At 44.9% G+C, this 17,951-nt stretch overlaps 1 protein-coding gene across 17 annotated transcripts in view; it reads right to left on the reverse strand.

Moving 5' to 3' along the window:
* Positions 1 to 17,951, reverse strand: part of HYCC1 (hyccin PI4KA lipid kinase complex subunit 1) — a 177,809-nt gene that overhangs the window by 9,939 nt on the left and 149,919 nt on the right. For 13 of the 17 annotated variants that reach the window (XM_089917731.1, XM_089917730.1, XM_089917729.1 and 10 more), the window contains 2 exons: positions 15,746 to 15,855; positions 4 to 3,290 (listed from right to left, as the gene is read on the reverse strand). The gene's annotated coding sequence lies outside the window, so the exon portion shown is untranslated. The remainder of the gene's footprint in view (positions 1 to 3; positions 3,291 to 15,745; positions 15,856 to 17,951) is intronic. The other 4 variants (XM_089917722.1, XM_089917717.1, XM_089917724.1 and 1 more) reach the window with 4 other exon arrangements.

A 17,951-nucleotide genomic window follows, 5' to 3' on the forward strand; every position in this document is an offset into this window, starting at 1 on the left:
CACCTGGAGTTTGCTGTAGGCTGAACAGCCTTCCATTCCCCAGCCTTATTCCAGAGTTGGTAAGCCTGGCCTTGCCATGGTTCCTGTTCTGTAACGTAGAAGAAAGTGGAACTAATCAATTACATTATAACCCCCATGGTCTCAGCTAATTATAAAATAACAGGAGAGAAGTGAAGGCATGAAGGTGAGAAACTCAGGGGAAAAAATCAACTGTCAGGATTTCACCGGCAACATCCAGAGAAAAGATAATGCTAACTCTGTCTTCTTAGGGAAAAAACCTCTAGAGAGGCTTAGATGGTTGAATGCTTTAAGTTGCTAAGAGGAAAGAAACCTACAGAAATATGGGTGATAGACATTTCTGACAGCACAGCCAGGCTTCACAGTAAAACAGGAACCACTCCTTTAAATGTCTATTTCCACATCTGTAAAATGGAAAGGGAATAACTACTTGTTATGGACTGAATTCTGTCCCCCTCCCCCCAATTCATATGTTGAAGCCTCAACCCCCTGTGGAGGGATTTGGAGAAAGGGCCTTTAAGGAGGTAATTAAGATCAAATGAAGTCTTAAGAGTGGACCCTAATCTGATAGGGCCTGTTCTTATAAGAAAAGAAAGAGACACCCTCGTGCACACAGAGGCCATGTGAGGACACAGTGAGAAGAGAGCACCTTGATCTAGGACTTTGAGCCTCTAGAAGTGTGAGAAAACAAACTTTGGTTGTTTAAGCCACCCAGTCTGTGGTGTTGTGTTATGGCAGTCTGAGCAGACTAATATACTACCTAACAGGGTTGTGTGTAAGGAAAATTAGATCATGTTAATGTATTAATAAAAGTACCATGTATTGGGCACCTCCCTGTGCCAGGCCCTTCATGGACATCATCTCCAGTCCTCCAAAACTTCATGCTCTTTGCACCTCTCACACTGCTTGGTGTGTAGTTGGTTTGTTGAATTTTGAATCTGAACATCATGGTCTTATTAACACAACATTTATAAGCCATAATTGTTTTTATGCATTCACTCATTCTGGAGTATTGAGTACTGACAATGTCCAGCTCCTTGTGCTATGGATAATTATGTGTGGAGACCCATAAGAAAATGAGGTACAGTCTTCCACTTAGAGACTCTGTGATCTAGTTAGAGAGAGTAAGACAAGTATATTAATAAGTTACTTGTCCATGTGACTAAGCTTTGGAAAAACAATAACATTACATCAAGGTTAAACACAGGGACCCAGGGGCAGAAGCTCTGCATTTGAATCCTGGCTCTGTCACTTAGCTGTGTGATCATGGTCAAGTTATTTAACCTCTCTGAGTCTCTTTTCTCATCTGCAAAAGAAGATAACAATAATATCCACCTCAGTCAGTTACTGTAAAGTTGAAGAGATAATATGCTTGAAATATGGGGCCTAACTAAAAGACTTAGGCAAAGGTAAGCTATTTCTATTATTGTTTGTTGTTTGCGTCTTCGTTCTTACTGGTTTCTGTTTCAAAGATCAACCTTTTTCAGAAGTTTTTTCTCTAGTTCTAAGGCTACCTATCAACAGCCTTCCAGGAACTGGCTGCACCTACTACATACAGAGCTACAGAGTGCACAAAGACTAATACAACCTGCGACAGAATGTAAGCTCCCCAAGGAAGAGAGTTTATACTTTGTGCCCATTAAATCTGAAAACGGTGCTGTGCCACGGAGGGAGCCTGACATATATCCATTGCTATAAAATAAGAACACAGGGCTTCCCTGGTGGCGCAGTGGTTGAGAGTCCGCCTGCCAATGCAGGGGACACGGGGTCGTGCCGCGGTCCGGGAAGATCCCACGTTCCGCGGAGCGGCTGGGCCCGTGAGCCATGGCCGCTGAGCCTGCGCGTCCGGAGCCTGTGCTCCGCAACAGGAGAGGCCACAACAGTGAGAGGCCCGCGTACCACAGAAAAAAAGAACACAGAGTTAGAAGTCACGTGGATCTGACAGCAGACTTGTCAACCTTTGAATCCAACTCTGCCATTTCCCCAAAACAAGAACTGCAAGAACTAATTGATAATATATCAGAAAAACTAGTTAATTCACCATGGTTACCAGGAAAACAGGGCCTATTTTCCAAAATGCAGCCAAATATATGCACCAAAATGAAAAAGAGGAAAAAAATTCAGCATGCATCTGGTTTTCCAGAAATGGTATATTAAAAATATATCAGTATTCAAACACCATGTGCTTTCTTGAGTTTTTAACTCTTACTTTGTCCTCTTTTTTTTCTGCTAGGGTGTTTTGGGTGGATAGATAATTTCTTAGCGCCATGATACAGCTTGGGATTCTTAAGCATATCAAGCGAGCATATGCATGGAATAAATTTCTGCAAAGAAGAGATTAGCCAAAAAGCATCACTGGGACATCTACCAAGTGTAGGGTTCTGCCAGGAAAAGGGAGTTTCAGAAAACTGTCCTTCTCAGCTCCTGCCCGCAAGGATTTGGGAATCTTATTTGGGGACAGAGTGCACATACCCTTGAAAGACAAGAGAGTATGGGATAAGAGCCAAATGTGTAGGGCAGACAGTATGCTGTTATAGAAATCTGGATGAGAGACAAGCCACAGAGGGCTGGATTGTTCGGGGGGGAACGTCACAGAACTGAGCCTGAGCTAGTTTCTGATGGCTGAGGAAGAAGGAGACAAGAATAAAGAAATGCCAGAAGGTGCAGGATTTGGAAAGAGAGAGTAATAAAACGATTTAGGTGGAACAGAAGCTTCAGGCAGGAAATAATGAGACCAAGTTATAAAAAGAACGTAAATGTCATGTTAAGAAATTTGGATTTTAGCCAGAGAGTAGCTAGAAAGCTACTGAATATTTTAGAGGAAAAAAAAAATTACAAGGTAAAAGCAATTTATTTTTAGGGTTTAATTTTTTCAGTTTTCTTAATTTTGTTGAAAAGGAAATAAATTCACATCGTGTAAATTTAAAAGGTACAAAAGGTACTCAGTGAAAGGTCTCCCTCTGCTTCTGTCCCCTGCTGCCCATTTTTATCCCTGGAAGCAAATCAATGTTACCAATTTCCTATATATTCTTCCAAAGATATCTATGCATATGTTTTGCAAATGGAATACAGTCAGATTTACTTACCTTAAAAATGTAATTTAAAGATTATTTTATAAGAACACATAAAAAGATTTCTCATTACCTTTTTAAAAAATAGATGGATTGGTACAAAAGAGCATAATTCTATTTCTTTTACACTTTGCTGCTCAGATCTTCTCCTTGGAGGCAACCCAGTGTCTCTAGTTTCATATACATCCTTCCAGAGATATTCTACGCATATGGAAACAAATAAACACAAACTCACACATCCTCCTCACCCCTTTAAAAATATACAAATAGGATGCATAATATACACTATCTCACCTTCTTTCTTTATTTTAAAATATTTCCTAGAAACCCAAATGAAGTCTTTACTTAAATTAATGGTATTGTACCAATCTCAACTTTCTGGTTTTAACAATGGATTATGGTTATGTATATCTTATCACTGGGGGAAGCTGGGGGAAGAGAGAGTTCCTGACCCACGGGAACTCTCTGTACAGTTTTTGGAACTTCTTGGAAGTCTTAAAATATGTCAAAATAAAAAGTATTACGAATATTTCTTAGCAATTATTTCAGATTAGTACATCAATAGCTTCCCTCTTTATAGATGCATAGTCATACTTCTCATGAATAAAATATTTAACTTGTCCCCTATGAAGCCAAATATCTCAGATTTCCTTTAAATTCCTGAAAATTAATAACAGTGTCCAACCGTGTGTACTCAGACTTTGACTCGTTGGTTAAGGGTGGGCTAGGTACCAAACTATGTAACCATAAAGACTGTAGTGGGAAATCAGGGGCTGGGAAATAAGGAGCACGCAGTTCTCATCCTAGTCTTCTGCTCACTAATGTTTGACTTGGAGTAGGTCACTTAACCCTCCTGTTTTGGCTCTCTCATCTGCAACACTGGGATTACCTGCCTTGGTTACCTTTCAATTATCTTGAGGGTTAGACAAGATGATAAATGGAACATGACTTACTTAAGTTGAATCCACTATAAAAATAAAAGTTTGGCAAGTATGACTGTCACCTATATCAGAATCCTCTACCTACAATCAGAAATAGGAGTTATCTCCACAGACATAAAGAACAGATTTGTGGTTGTCAAGGGGAAGGGGGGTGGAGAAGGGATGGAGTGGGAGTTTGGGGTTAGCACATGCAAACTATTATATATAGAATGGATAAACAACAATGTATAGCACAGAGAACTATACTCAATATTTTGTAATAACCTATATGGGAAAAGAATCTGAAAAAGAATATATGTATATATATATACACACACACACATATATATATATTATATATATAATACATAATATATATATAAAGCTGAATCCCTTTACTGTACACCTGAAACTAACACATTGTAAATCAACTATAATTCAATAAAAGAAAAAGAAATAGGAGTTATCTCATGGCAGATTTAGTCTCTTTGAATGCCAAAGAAAGGTGCGTCTTACCCCATATTATTTTTGATTTAAAATAAAATTATTTCCTGAGCGCTTCTGTTTTCTAATCCAGTCACAGATGACTGTCAGAAGGGGTGCCACACAGTAATAATGATAAACAAAACCTTTGCATTTAATAGCCATTCTGCCTCACTTCAATGCACAGTTTAATAACCCATCTAACAGGTTGACTCCTTGGTATTAGTACATTTTGCAGGTAAATCATCCTGTTGGACACATCAAGAAGCAATTTTAGTTAACACCCAGACATTCTAAAGGGGTTTCACTCAAGGGCGATATTCAAAGTATTGGCTTCCACCAATCAGAATAGCACCAAAAGACACACCCACACTGGCTCACCTGGGCTGGAAAGCAGAGTGCAGGTTTTATTTTTGTTTCTTGTTTTCCCTGAAAGGGAACTTCATGTTGAATTTCTCCAAGAACCAGACAATGTAGCCAACACCTATGTTTAAATTTTTCAAGCTAAACATTTTCTCCTCAGTATTCTATGGAGCAGAACTGGGAAAGATTCAATGCCCTTTTTCTGAGGAAATGTGTAGCTCCTTGTGCAGAGTTGCTTGCTGCCTACAGCCTGCTCACAGTGGGTGCCTATTATCCCAGTGGCAACACCAGCTTATTTAAATTTCCATGGCCTGCTGTTCACTGGGACTGAACTGATGATACTAACCAGGTAAATGGTTATGCCCTGGGATCCAGGAGTTCTACTTCTCAGAATTTATCCTAAGGAAAGGATGGACGCATTAAGGGAGGTATCAGCTCACTACGGATCATTCTAGCTGCACTCCTCACCTATAGGGATGGGTCCCCAGCAGCCAGCAGCTCTATCCAGTCTGACCCACCACTGGTCCAGCTGATTGGACAAAGCATAGATTCCCAACACAAAAAGAGCCAGTCGGAGTCTTTCTCCCAGAATTTGGAATTGGGACAAAGAGATTCCACTTCAGTCAAAAATAGACTCTTGTAAGATAGAGATATAATGTTGAAAGAGCAAAGGGACCCATCTTCTCCCACCATGGGGCCTGAATAACAGAAGAAGCTGGGCAATGGGAGAAAAATGAAGCCCACCCAGAGGGAAGCACCCAGAAGACGCCCACCTGGCTACAGAGTCCATTCCTTTCCCTGGGCCCCTCGCCTTTCCTCCCTCTCTGTGACACTCCCTCTATCATCATCAAAAGTCCATCAATTGGGCTTCCCTGGTGGCGCAGTGGTTGAGAGTCCGCCTGCCGATGCAGGGGACGCGGGTTCGTGCCCCGGTCCGGGAAGATCCCACATGCCGCGGAGCGGCTGGGCCCGTGAGCCATGGCCGCTGAGCCTGCGCGTCCGGAGCCTTTGCTCCGCAACGGGAGAGGCCACAACAGTGAGAGGCCCGCGTACCGCAAAAAAAAAAAAAAAAAAAGTCCATCAATTGACTGACATAGGGAATTCCCTGGCAGTCCAGTGGTTAAGATTCCGTGCTTTAACTACTGAGGGCCCGGGTTCAATCCCTGGTCGAGGAATCCCACAAGACACACCGTGCAGTGCAGCCAAGGGGGAAAAAAAAAAAAAAGGCTAACGATAACCTGAATTGGTCTCTTGCAACTAAAGAATTTAACTGGAAAATAGCTCACCAAAATACTCATTGCAGCATGATTTGAGACGTGGAAGCAAACTCAATGTTCATCAGCAGAAGAATCATTGTCAGTGCTGCCATACACAGGTGTGCAGCCTTTTAAAACACAGATTACATAGACCGTGTAGCAACAGGATTAAAGAGTTGTTAACTGATACAAGGATAAAGCAAAATTTTATGAGCACCTGGGTTACAGCTATATACAAAATATGTCTAAAGATGGACAAAGGCTGGAAGAGAAGAGAAAACAGAGCAGAAGAAGTAGATGTGGAAATATGAGGTGATAAATACATAAAACTGAACATGGCACTGGGAAAGGAAATGAAAGTAAGGATGTGAATGGCCTATTGAACGAAACATTGACTGGAAAGGCGGCAATTCAAATCAGCTATGAGATTTCAAGTTTGGGTGATGGTATTTGGTGATAGTAACACAAATAGCAAATAAAGGGGAAGGAAGGGAAGGGAGGGAAAAACAAAAGAAAGGAAAGAGGGAAAAGAGGAATATAACAGTCCTGGAACAAGGGCTCTGCTATTGTGGGAGAGTTAACATGCTTTGTTAGACACAGAATCATATCTGAACACAAACCTGAAGATCTTCTGGTTTTCATTCTACAAATGGAAAACACGAGGTCCCCAGAGGTGAAGGCCATCTAGCAAGACTTAACAGATCCAGGCTCTTAAAATTCAAGGCCAGTGAACTTCATATATACACCATACTGTCCATTGTTTCATAAAAGTATACAAAAACTGGATTAAAGCCAAGATATAATAGGTTTGATTTGCAGACCTTTCCTCATTGACCTATTGATAAATTAAGTTCTCATTTCATTGTCAGATTCTTCCCTGAGAAACACTGCTATTTAAAAATATTGATTTCATAAAGTGATTATGGAGGTTGACAAGTTGTTCAGGTATCTGACCAAAGAGCATTTTAAAACGATTTCCTTTCTTTCTTTCTTTCATTTTGCTGCGCCAGGTCTTAGCTGCAGCACACAGGATCTTTGTTACGGCATGTACATGGGGTCTAGTTACCTGACCAGGGATTGAACCCGGGGCCTCTGCATTTGGAACACGGAGTCTTAGCCACTGTGCCACCAGGGAAGTCCCAAAATGGTTTCCTTTCTAATAAAGATAGGTCAAGAGTTAGAAATGAGGGCAAGACATAGGAATGAAAGTTCCTCCCAGCAGGAGGCACTATAGCACATGGAATCAGACTGCTGGGGCAAACCTTAGCTTTGCAGCTCTCACTAGCTACGAACTCTTGGATGAGTCTCAGGTGGTACGTAGTAGGTGCTCTATAAATGTCAGCTCTTATTATTAGCCAACTGAAAGGCAGGACTACTTGCCGTGACTGCTAGTTCCAGGTCAAGGCATTAGGGATGACTTAGGGACCTTTGGGCAAGCGTGGAAGAGTCCAGTTAGGCAGCCTAAGCCACACCAGGGCCTGGACATGCAGGCAGACAAGTAAACAGATCAGATGAAATCTGAGCAACAGCTCACACTGGGTTTCCTAGAGAATGTTCAAAGTTGAGTTTAAGGGGCAGGATGCCAGGACAGGAAATAATTGGAGAATACTCAGCTTAACCCTAGAAGAGAACTGAAACAGGCCAACAATGGTGGTAGTTGTGGGGTGCGGGGGTGGGGGGAAGGATATAGTAGAAAAAAAAGAAGTGCTCAGCACCATTCAGGACATAGGAAGAAACCTGGTTACCTGGCGACATCAAATGATAGGTTGGAGTTAGAAGCTTAGATAACACTTGTTAAAAACTGTGCAGGGTCTAAAGTTTTACCCCATTTCTAAGCTTGCAAGTTACTCTTTCATGGACACTGGTAAGAGGCATGAGCCTCTTGACCAGAGACTGAGGATTTTATTACATGTGGCAAAAGAAGTAGCCAGAGCTTTGTGTTGGTTTGCAGTGGTTCCCTATGTCCCCCGAATCCCACAATGATGACACAAAGGACCCATCCAGGATGCCTGCACATGCAGAGGGTTGCTATGGGAGAGGAACACTGACCTGGAGGGATTCATTGTTTTCATAGTGAGCAGTAGCAAACCTTTGTCTGGGAGGAGGCATTGCCTCTTCCCTGAAGGTCACTTGCTGCACACATAACCCTGAATAATGGCCTGGACGAAGAGCCATCGGGGCCTTGCCTTCTTGGCGTACTCAGAAAGAACAGACGGGGAGGCCCAGTGCCCATGGCACATTCTCTCTTCCAACAACCTTTTTAAACCAGGATGGAAACTTCAGTCAGGGTGAATTCAAAAATGAGGTGGAATTAAGTCAAAAGAAAGGAGACTGTAGAAGCGCAAAAGTGAGGTGCTGGAGAGAGCAGGTGAGTCAGGGGCTGGCTCTGGAGATAAGGAGAGACCCCAGACAGGGACGTGGGCCTCATCCAGCATAGAAGTCATAAGAAAATGTAAGATCTGCAAGGGACAGAAGGCAGAGAGAGAAGGACTCACATAAAATGCCCAACTGAATTAGCAGATGCAAACTATTATATATAGGAGGGACAAACAACAAGGTCCTGTATAGCACAGGGAACTATATTCAATATCCTGTGATAAACCATAATGGAAAAGATTATGAAAAAGAATGTGTATGTATATGTGTAACTGAATCACTTTGCCATAGACCAGAAACTAACACAACATTGTAAATCAACTATACTTGAATAAAATAATTCTTTTCAATGCCCAGTTGAGAGGCTAGGACAATGAGACAGAGGCAGCCAGGTGGAGTAGGAAGTTCAGGCAGGGGGAGAACCGGGGCTGTGTGAAATCAGTCAGAGCACGCCTGCGCTCAGAGGTCTAGGGAGACCCTCGCAACCCAGCCCCCCAGCCGGACGAGGGGCCCCTTCCATGCACACCCTCAGCACCTCCTATCGGTTCCACTGCCCCATGGCTGGCTGTGACCGCCCTGGGATTATAAATCCTCCTGGAACGGAGACCGTGTAATTCACCTCCATACCCAGGGTCTGCAGCAGCGCCTCTCATGGCTGGTGTTCAATGTACACACTGTGAATTAACAAGTCAACCAGTTAGTCAGTGAGGCACTTTCCGGAAGCCTTACGGTGTCAGATTCTGCACGTGAATCATATGAGGAGTGAGAACAAAGCGGCTGCTCGTGGAAATTGGAAAGTCACAGGTCCCAATTCCAGAAGACAGTTTTGTCAGCGTAAAGGTACACACACCAGCCCTTCAGGCACTAAGGGTGGAGAGTGGGGTGAAAAGCCAAGGTGGCAACTCTTATTCCTTTTTGTCTTTTTTTGCAATACGCGGGCCTCTCACTGTTGTGGCCTCTCCCGTTGCGGAGCACAGGCTCCGGACGCGCAGGCTCAGCGGCCATGGCTCACGGGCCCAGCCGCTCCGCGGCATGTGGGATCTTCCCGGACCGGGGCACGAACCCGCGTCCCCTGCATCGGCAGGCGGACTCTCAACCACTGCGCCACCAGGGAAGCCCCAACTCTTATTCTTTATGTCCACCTCCCACCCCTTGCCTTGTGGCTGTGGAGAATCACACCGCTTCAAAGAGAAGCATGATTGTTACGGCTGAAGCGAAAAGAAATGGCAACAGTCGACTTCAGGTATTTAGAAAAAATTTCCACGAGTGCTTTAGTGAAATCAGGTGTGGGGAGAAGAGGGGGACCAGGGTACAGAGCTAACACCAAAGCAGTGGAGTCTGGGAGAGAGAAGAAGAGGAAGAGGCCCTGCTTCCAGGAGACCCGGGCGAGGTCTGATGGGTGGGGAAGGAAGTCAGAGATGGGGGCCAGGAACCCTGACTTAGTGGAAAGAGGGCCTGCTCCGGGGCACCGGGTTGCAGGGATCCTATCAGGAGATCACTGTGCTCCTACCTTTCCAGCTCGGGGCCTTCGCACTCCTGTGCCCTCTGCCTGGAATGCTCTTCCCGCGGCTCAGCCCCTCATTGCCTTCAGGTCTCTTCAGAAATACTGTCTCTCAGAAGGGCATGCCCTGACCATCTGTCTAACATAGAACCCCCCTCCTCTGTCTCTCTCGAGTCCATTTCCCTGATTTTATTTACTTTCCTAACATACACAGTACACGTCAGGGGATACATGGCTACCAGAGTTCCTAAGATCCTGTTTTCTGTTTCTAATAAAACTAAGGGAGATGAACAAAAATATAAAAGGTTCTTCAACATCACTAATACATTTCTCTCTCTTCTACTGCATGTCTGCCACAGAGTAACATTTCTACTGGAAGTTCCCCTTTCAGGACGCCAAATGAAGAAAGCAACATTGAAATTAGAAGGCAACACAGTCAGCAGTTTTGGTTTTTAAAAGACAAGGTTGGGTCACCTCATCCGATGGGAAGCAGTGGCCATGTCACATCCACAGAGCTCCACCACAGAAGACCCTCTGTTTGCCCCTCCTAAGACAGGGAGATGGAGGGGCAGGGATTCTCCACCACTCAGACTTTTGAAACATAAGTGACCTCAGCAGAGAGCTAAGAAGCTGGCATGAGTAACGTCTTATTAAATAACCATTACTCCATCTTCTAATGGAAATCTCTCCCAGTAGCAAGTATGCGCAATCCCTCAGAAGAGAAAAATGTTCTTTTAATGGCAGAAAATTTTATATATCTTTCTCCCAGAGAACCCCTCTCTCAATGCCTTAAAAAGAACCAATTAATTAACAATATAAAAGCCTGGCAACGAGAAGAGGGGGGCCTCTCCAGCTCAGGCCACATGAACCTAAACAGCAGGCCAACATCTGCAAACCAGCCTACGCCCTTGGGAGCACGTGGATGGAAAAGTCGATGTAATCATTCATTTTTTGCTGTAGGGCGAGGGCCTCTGTCAGCAGGGGCTTGCATCATGCCCGTGGTTTTTTCAGCAGAAGAAAACCCACTCATGCACCAAGACTTTGCTGAGCCTTTCCAAACTGTCATGTGTGAGCTCACCTTTGGTGCCCCAGGACACCCCTTAACAGAATTGGCACCCTTAATGCCCAAGAAGGTAGAGCCCTAATGCTTCGCTAGGGTGGGACCAGATGGTGGTCAAACCCTCCCCTACTACACGTGGGGCTCACTTCCATGCCCTGTGGGCTGATTACAAACTCCTAGTTTAAAAATTAAAGAGCCAAGTCATCTTGAACCCAGTCCTGCAAAGGGGTGTGTCTTGCCAAGGCAGAGAGAGGAAAGCCAGCAGAAAAAAGAGTGGTGAGAGTAGAATTCATCACAATTCACATTCAGTTGAATTCTGAGCCTCTTAACCAAAAAGGAAGCTCATTTCCATCAGCGGCAACTCCCACCACTAATGGAGTGACCTGGGGCTTACTTGAAATGAAAGCCTCCAGCTATTAACGCAGGACCTAGGGCATCAGGAGAGCTAAGTGGTTAATGCCACAGGACTCTGGGGAGAACCGGCTCCAATTCTCTCTCAAGCCAGGCAACGTAAGGCCAGAAACTAGAAAGATACCATCGCAGGAGGAAGAAGGAAGGCAGGGTGGGAAAATGGCTGCTTTTAAGCTGTGAGAGCTGCTCATTATCCTCTGCCTTCCCTCACTAACAAACACACACACACACGCACGCACACACACACGCGCACACACACATGCGCGCACGCGCACACGCACACACGTGCAAGATGTGATAACTCTAAGTACCCCCTACTCCACCTGGAGCAGGAAAGAATACTGTTAGTATCAATGTGAGGAAGTAGCCAAAACTTTGTGAAGAAAGAAGAGGAACCTCTGAGGATCAAGAGGGGAGACTTTCCCCAGGACCAGGTTATCCAACAAGATCAGAGGCCCTGGGCTTCCCTGGTGGCGCAGTGGTTGAGAGTCCGCCTGCCGATGCAGGGGACGCGGGTTCGTGCCCCGGTCCGGGAAGATCCCACATGCCGCGGAGCGGCTGGGCCCGTGAGCCATGGCCGCTGAGCCTGCGCGTCCGGAGCCTTGTGCTCCGCAACGGGAGAGGCCGCAACAGTAAGAGGCCCGTGTCCCGCAAAAAAAAAAAAAGATCAGAGGCCCTGGGATAAGGTAGTTTGGTGATAGAAAGTTCCATTAAAGACCAAAACCAAGGGAATTCCCTCGTGGCCCAGTGGTTAGGACTCTGCACTCTCACTGCTAAGGGCCTGGGTTTGATCCCTCGTCGGGAGACTAAAATCCCATAATCCATGTTGTACAGCCAAAAAAAAAAAAGCTAAAACCTAGTTCTCAGCTTCCCAGAGGATAGGAGAACCCTAAAGAGGAGGAAGTCACCTTTAGAGGGACATCAACTTTTGCTAGAGGGAGTGTGAAAGGATGGTAACAGTTTTTGAAATAGATTGTGTTGTTCTTTTTTGTTTCTCCATACATTCATTTATTCATTCTTCCAACAAATAGTTACTAAGTACCTGCTGTGGGTCAGGCATTGCCGAAGGACAAAGAGACATAACAGTAAAAAAGACAGACAAAGTTTCTGCCTTCATGGACTTTATATTCTGCTGGGGAGGCAATCAATAATTTTTAAAAAGCATCACATACTTAGGTGGTGCTTTCCAAGTGTCAGATCCATTTCTAAACCCTTTCCATATAGTGATTCATTTTATTTTTATCACAACCTATAGGGTAGGTGCTATTATTATCCCCATTTTACAAATAAGGAAACCAAGGCATAGGCAGGCTAAGTAACTTGTCCAAGTACACACAGCTAATAAGTAACAGAACAAGGATTTGAACCCAGGAAGTTGAATTTTAGAGTCCATATTTTTAATCGACATAGATTGGTACAGGTATGGGTATGGGTTTAGGTTTGGGTGTGGAGATGGAGAGGGAGATACAGACAGAGATAGAGAAGAGGACAGGAGACCTCTATGTAAATCATATTGAAAGGGACTTAGAAGCCAGCTGAGAGAAAGATAGATGGGTAGATAAATAGATACATGTTATCTATTTCTATTATAGATATATCTATTTCTATTTTATAGAAAGCGGTGGTTTTTTTAAAAAAAAAAAAAAAAGAAAGCAGTGGGGGGAGGGGGCTGGGCTTGGAACAGGGTGGCCAGGGCAGGTGCCATTGGAGTTGACCAGGGCAGATTCCCAAGGCCTGGCCAAGCCACAAGCAAGTATGATCATGAGTGACCAGGTCCCAGGTCTTCAACAGCAAACCCCGGAGAAGACCAGGGCTAGAAACAGTCCCATTACAGTGGTCACTGTCCAAGCAAAGGCCAGCTGCAATGCAGAAGATCCATCTGTGTCATCTGCCTCCCTTCCTGGGCCATAAGCACCTCCCCACATGCATTCGCCAGGCGCCATGGAGAGAAGGGAAGGGGAGCAGAAACCAGAAAGACGGGGCCTTTCTACAAAAATAGACTCAACATTCCCCCTAAAAGCCTGTTTAAATGATTGAATCTGAGTAAATTTACTTGACTCGACTAAAATGTAAAGCCCCCTTGGCACCTCGAGCCCTATCTAGCAGAACACGGGCTCGTAAGGGAATGCAGATCAGCAATGGAAAAAATCTAGACTGACTCTGCTCTCGACTGAGCATTTGTGATGCTGCTGCCCCCCACTCGAAGGCTACTTTGGGAAGGAGAGGAGAGAGGACACAGGATGAACAGCAAGAGAAGCTAAAAGGATCTGTTGCTTTCCTTTAAGATGGTTCGGTCATGCTTGCACAGATGTTTAGTCACGGCAACGGGTAGGAAGGAAACACATGTTTAAGTACATCGCTGGAGAGACCAAAAGGATTATGCACTGTTCCATTACCATTTTTCTAAAGCTTAAAGCATGATTTAGGAGAAGCTGTCTGTGGCATTGCTGCATTCAGTTACCCAGCACAGATTTGGATGGGCCTGGCAGCAATCTCCAGGCTTCCAAATGTGGGTCATAAATATGTGTTAATCAGAAAGGACATTGCAGTCAAGTGGCTTCACATATTTATCATCATTCGTATGAAAGGCATGTATTAGCAACCTCAGGCAGCCTGGAATTTATATGCAGAAATTAAGCAGTCATAATTTCTACCTCTTGAAACTTAAACTTGGCAATGTTGATTTGAACAATCCCATAAGTATACAACTACACAAAGCTCACCTGCAATTATTCTCTGTCCCAAACTGTCTTCCAAAGTGGCTGTACCATGTTGCATTCCCACCAGCAACGACTGAGAGCTCCTATTGTTCTACATCCTCACTACCATTTGGTGTTGTCAGTATTTTGGAATTCAGCTATTCTAATAGATATATAATGGTACCTCATTGCTGTTTTAATTTGCAATTCCCTAGTGATATAAAACAGGGAGCATCTTTTCATATGTCATCCCGTCATTTTTGCTGTATTCTATTCATTGGAAGAAATTCAACAGGTCCAGTCCACACTCAAGGGGAGGGAACTATACAAGGGCATGAAGAGCAGGAGGATGCGGCCATTGGGGACGATCTCAGAGGCTGCCCAACATAATTTGATTCAGAAAAGAATGGAGGAGAGGAATTTGAGACAAATAAAGACAGTGCTTTTGAGGAGTCTTTTTCAAGAGAAAAAGAAATGAAGGGTTAGTTGCAGAAGAATATGGAGTTAAAGGATGTTTTTATGTATTTGTTTTACAACTAGATCATGCTTATCAATAAAGGTGATATATTTGATATATTGAACATAAATACGAAATAGAAATGTATTTTATACCTTTATTCCTATATTTCCTAGAAGTCTTGTGAACAACAAGGCTCAGGTCTGTAGGCAACACACCTGAGAGGGCATTTTTTTTTTTAACTTTTTATTCTATATTGGAGTACAATTGATTAACAATGTTGTGTTGGTTTCAGGTGTACAGCAAAGTGATTCAGTTATACAGATAACATGTATCTATTCTTTTTCAAATTCTTTTCCCATTTAGGTTGTTATGTAATATTGAACAGAGTTCCCTGTGCTGTACAGTAGATCCTTGTTGGTTATTCATGTTAAATATGGCAGTGAGTACATGGCAATCGAGAGGGCATTGTTTTAATAGTCTGTTTTGTACCGATGTAAGGGGTCAGAAACAAGCACACCTGTATCCCAGTGCTTCCAGGATGCTTACCTGTACACCCTCTGATTGCTAAAATCAGCCACATTTCAGCCATCATCCACTTCTATTTAGGCAAATGAAACCAATAGGCCTCCGTGAGAGCAGACATTCTCTCTTGGCTTGAAAACAAGCCTACAGCTGCTTGGAAAAGGCAGGCTGCTGGGCAGAGACCTGCATGTGGCAAATGGCCCAACGACGCCAATTAAAATGTTACCCAACTGGAACTGCCGTTTAAATCATAAATGATGTCTGCAGTTGCTTTATCTCCTGACTCTACAATGACACAATAAAATGCGCACTAAACACAGAGACAAAAGAAAATGGATGGGCCCATTAATCTGTGAGAGCGAATGTCCCAGCTCTGTGTGTGATGTTAGTCCATTGAGAACAAATGAGTCTTAGGACCTTCCGGGAATAAGGGTTGGGGGAGGGTGACAAATAACGTGCTTTCTTCCCTTTCCACCTTCAGAACCAACTCAAGATAAGATACAGAAGGGAAATGAAGGTGTTAGCTTTACTACTGACAAGATAGTGACTTCAGAGCTGAGTCTGTTCTACGCCCTTTCCCCGTCTGGACCTTGGGTCACCATTACCTTATACTGATCCTGGGCAGCGAGGGAAGAAAAAGAACACGAATCTTCGCAGCTCACAGCCTTCTGATGGACTTGCTCTTCTTTGAGAAAGATGAGCCGTTGGATATCACCTGCCGTAACATACGTGCGGGCCAAAAATTTAAAATGAGTAAAATGCATGACCATGTTATTGCAGGGTTAGTAAGAAATACTACCTTTTATTCAGTTTGGACACTGTTGGAAAAGCACAAAGTTTAAGGGAGTGACACTTAATGTTCCCGAGTGACTATACGCTGAACCAAGAAAACCCTCAATGGATTCCAAATGGTCACTTCTTACCCCCGTCTCCCCCTCCCATCAGAGAACATTAGAATCTTGAAAACAGGAAACAGGTGGAGGACAGATGCCAACAAGCCTACGCCGGTTTGCATGCTCTCCAAATTCATGTTAGAACAGGATTTTATTGAAATGCCTTCCTCTGCTGGAAGGGAATGAGGAAAGGGTGGACAGAAGTTCAGGGCATTATCCCACAGAAGTTCCTCCACAAAGAGACATGGCATGGGGAGCCGGGGTCGGGGGTGAGGGCTCCCCTCTAGCAGCAGCAAAATTAGCCAGAGAAGTGCCCAACACCTCCCGGGGGCTCGGGATGCCTGTTCTACAAGTAGTTCATCACGTGTGTGAAAGGCAGGCCAAATACACACCAAGAAAGGAAATACAGCAGGTTTTATCAATTACTAACAGTGCACCAAGCTCTAGGCCATGTACCGGGAATGCAGGGATAAATTCATACTCAAGGTGACCCAAAAAAGCTACATTCTGGGATAAGACCCCACCACTATCATCACTATGAGCCTTGAAGAGTTTTATAGTATGAATATTCAACTACTGCAGGGGCTCAATGGCGAATCTCTTTCCCTGGAGTCATTTCCCACTTACCTGAATATGTTCCAGGCACTATGCTGAATTCAGAGGATCCAGGAGACTGGGAAAGCAAGTCTGCATGGAGCTTACATTCCATGATCAAGACAAGTCTGCTTTTGGAGAACACCCTAAGGTGGGCTCTACTCCACCAGAAGCTCTGTATGATCTAAAAGTCCCTCTACTCTATGATCCTTCTTTAACTCTCTTGGCTTCTATATTGTGAAGCCAACTTCCTGCTAGTAATGCTAGACTCAGCCTAGGTATACCCCTCCTCCAGGAAGCCTCCCCTGATCCCCTTAGCAGGCTGGGCTTCGTGGCTTTGTGCTAGGCCCTTGGCACGTTGCATAGGCTTTTATCACTTTATGTTTCTTGAGGGCAGGGGCAGTTTCTCATTCAACTTCACAGCACGGATCACGGTGCCTACCGCTGAGTGGGCACTCAGTAAATATTTGTTGCCCTATATAGTCCCTCCAACCAAAAGTGCTCTCAAGTGCTCCAGTACCTAGGAAGCCTCAAATCTCAAAATTCCAGGGACAGATTAAGGATAAAACCAAATATAAAAGCAAGGCTTGGGGTTTCCCTGGTAGCACAGTGGTTAGGAATCTGCCTGCCAATGCAGGGGGCACGGGTTCGAGCCCTGGTCTGGGAAGATCCCACCTGCTGTGGAGCAACGAAGCCCGTGCGCCACAACCAGTAAGCCTGCCCTCTAGAGCCCGCGAGTCACAATTACTGAAGCCCGCGCGCCTAGAGCCCGAGCTCTGCAACAAGAGAAGCCACCGCAGTGAGAAGCCCGCGCAAGGCAACAAAGAGTAGCCCCCGCGCCCCGCAACTAGAGAAAGCCCACCCCACGTGCAACAACGAAGACCTGACGCAGCCAAAAATAAATAAATTCATTTAAAAAAATAGTTTTTTTTTAAAAAGCAAGGCTGGGGACTTCTAGTGGCTTGCAGACCCCCCTGGGGGAGAACATGGGATACTTGAGGTGGGGAAAGGGGAGACGGGCATAAATATCTAACATTATTAGGGTGCCAGGAGCTCCATCGAACCTGCCGCGAGGTAAATGGACACCACACCTAGGAAGGGCTCTGAGGCGAAAGTTCGGTCGGTCGGCCCGAGGCCAGAGCTAGGGGAGACCCGGGCGGCCGCCGCCTGCCCCGCTTGCCCCAGGCCGCCGGCAGGGGACGCGCGAGGGCCTCCGCGCGCCGCCGGAGGGGCGGGTGCTGGGCCTGGTGCTGGGCCGGGTCCCGAGCCGGGCGGGGCGCTGGGGCAACTTTTTGGTTGGCTGCCGCTGGGCGCTGACCGCCCA

The sequence above is a fragment of the Delphinapterus leucas genome, chromosome 9 (assembly GCF_059928025.1).
Source record: "Delphinapterus leucas isolate spDelLeu-1000000601 "Yukka" chromosome 9, BTC_Dleu_Yukka2, whole genome shotgun sequence".
NCBI classification, from domain to species: domain Eukaryota; kingdom Metazoa; phylum Chordata; class Mammalia; order Artiodactyla; family Monodontidae; genus Delphinapterus; species Delphinapterus leucas.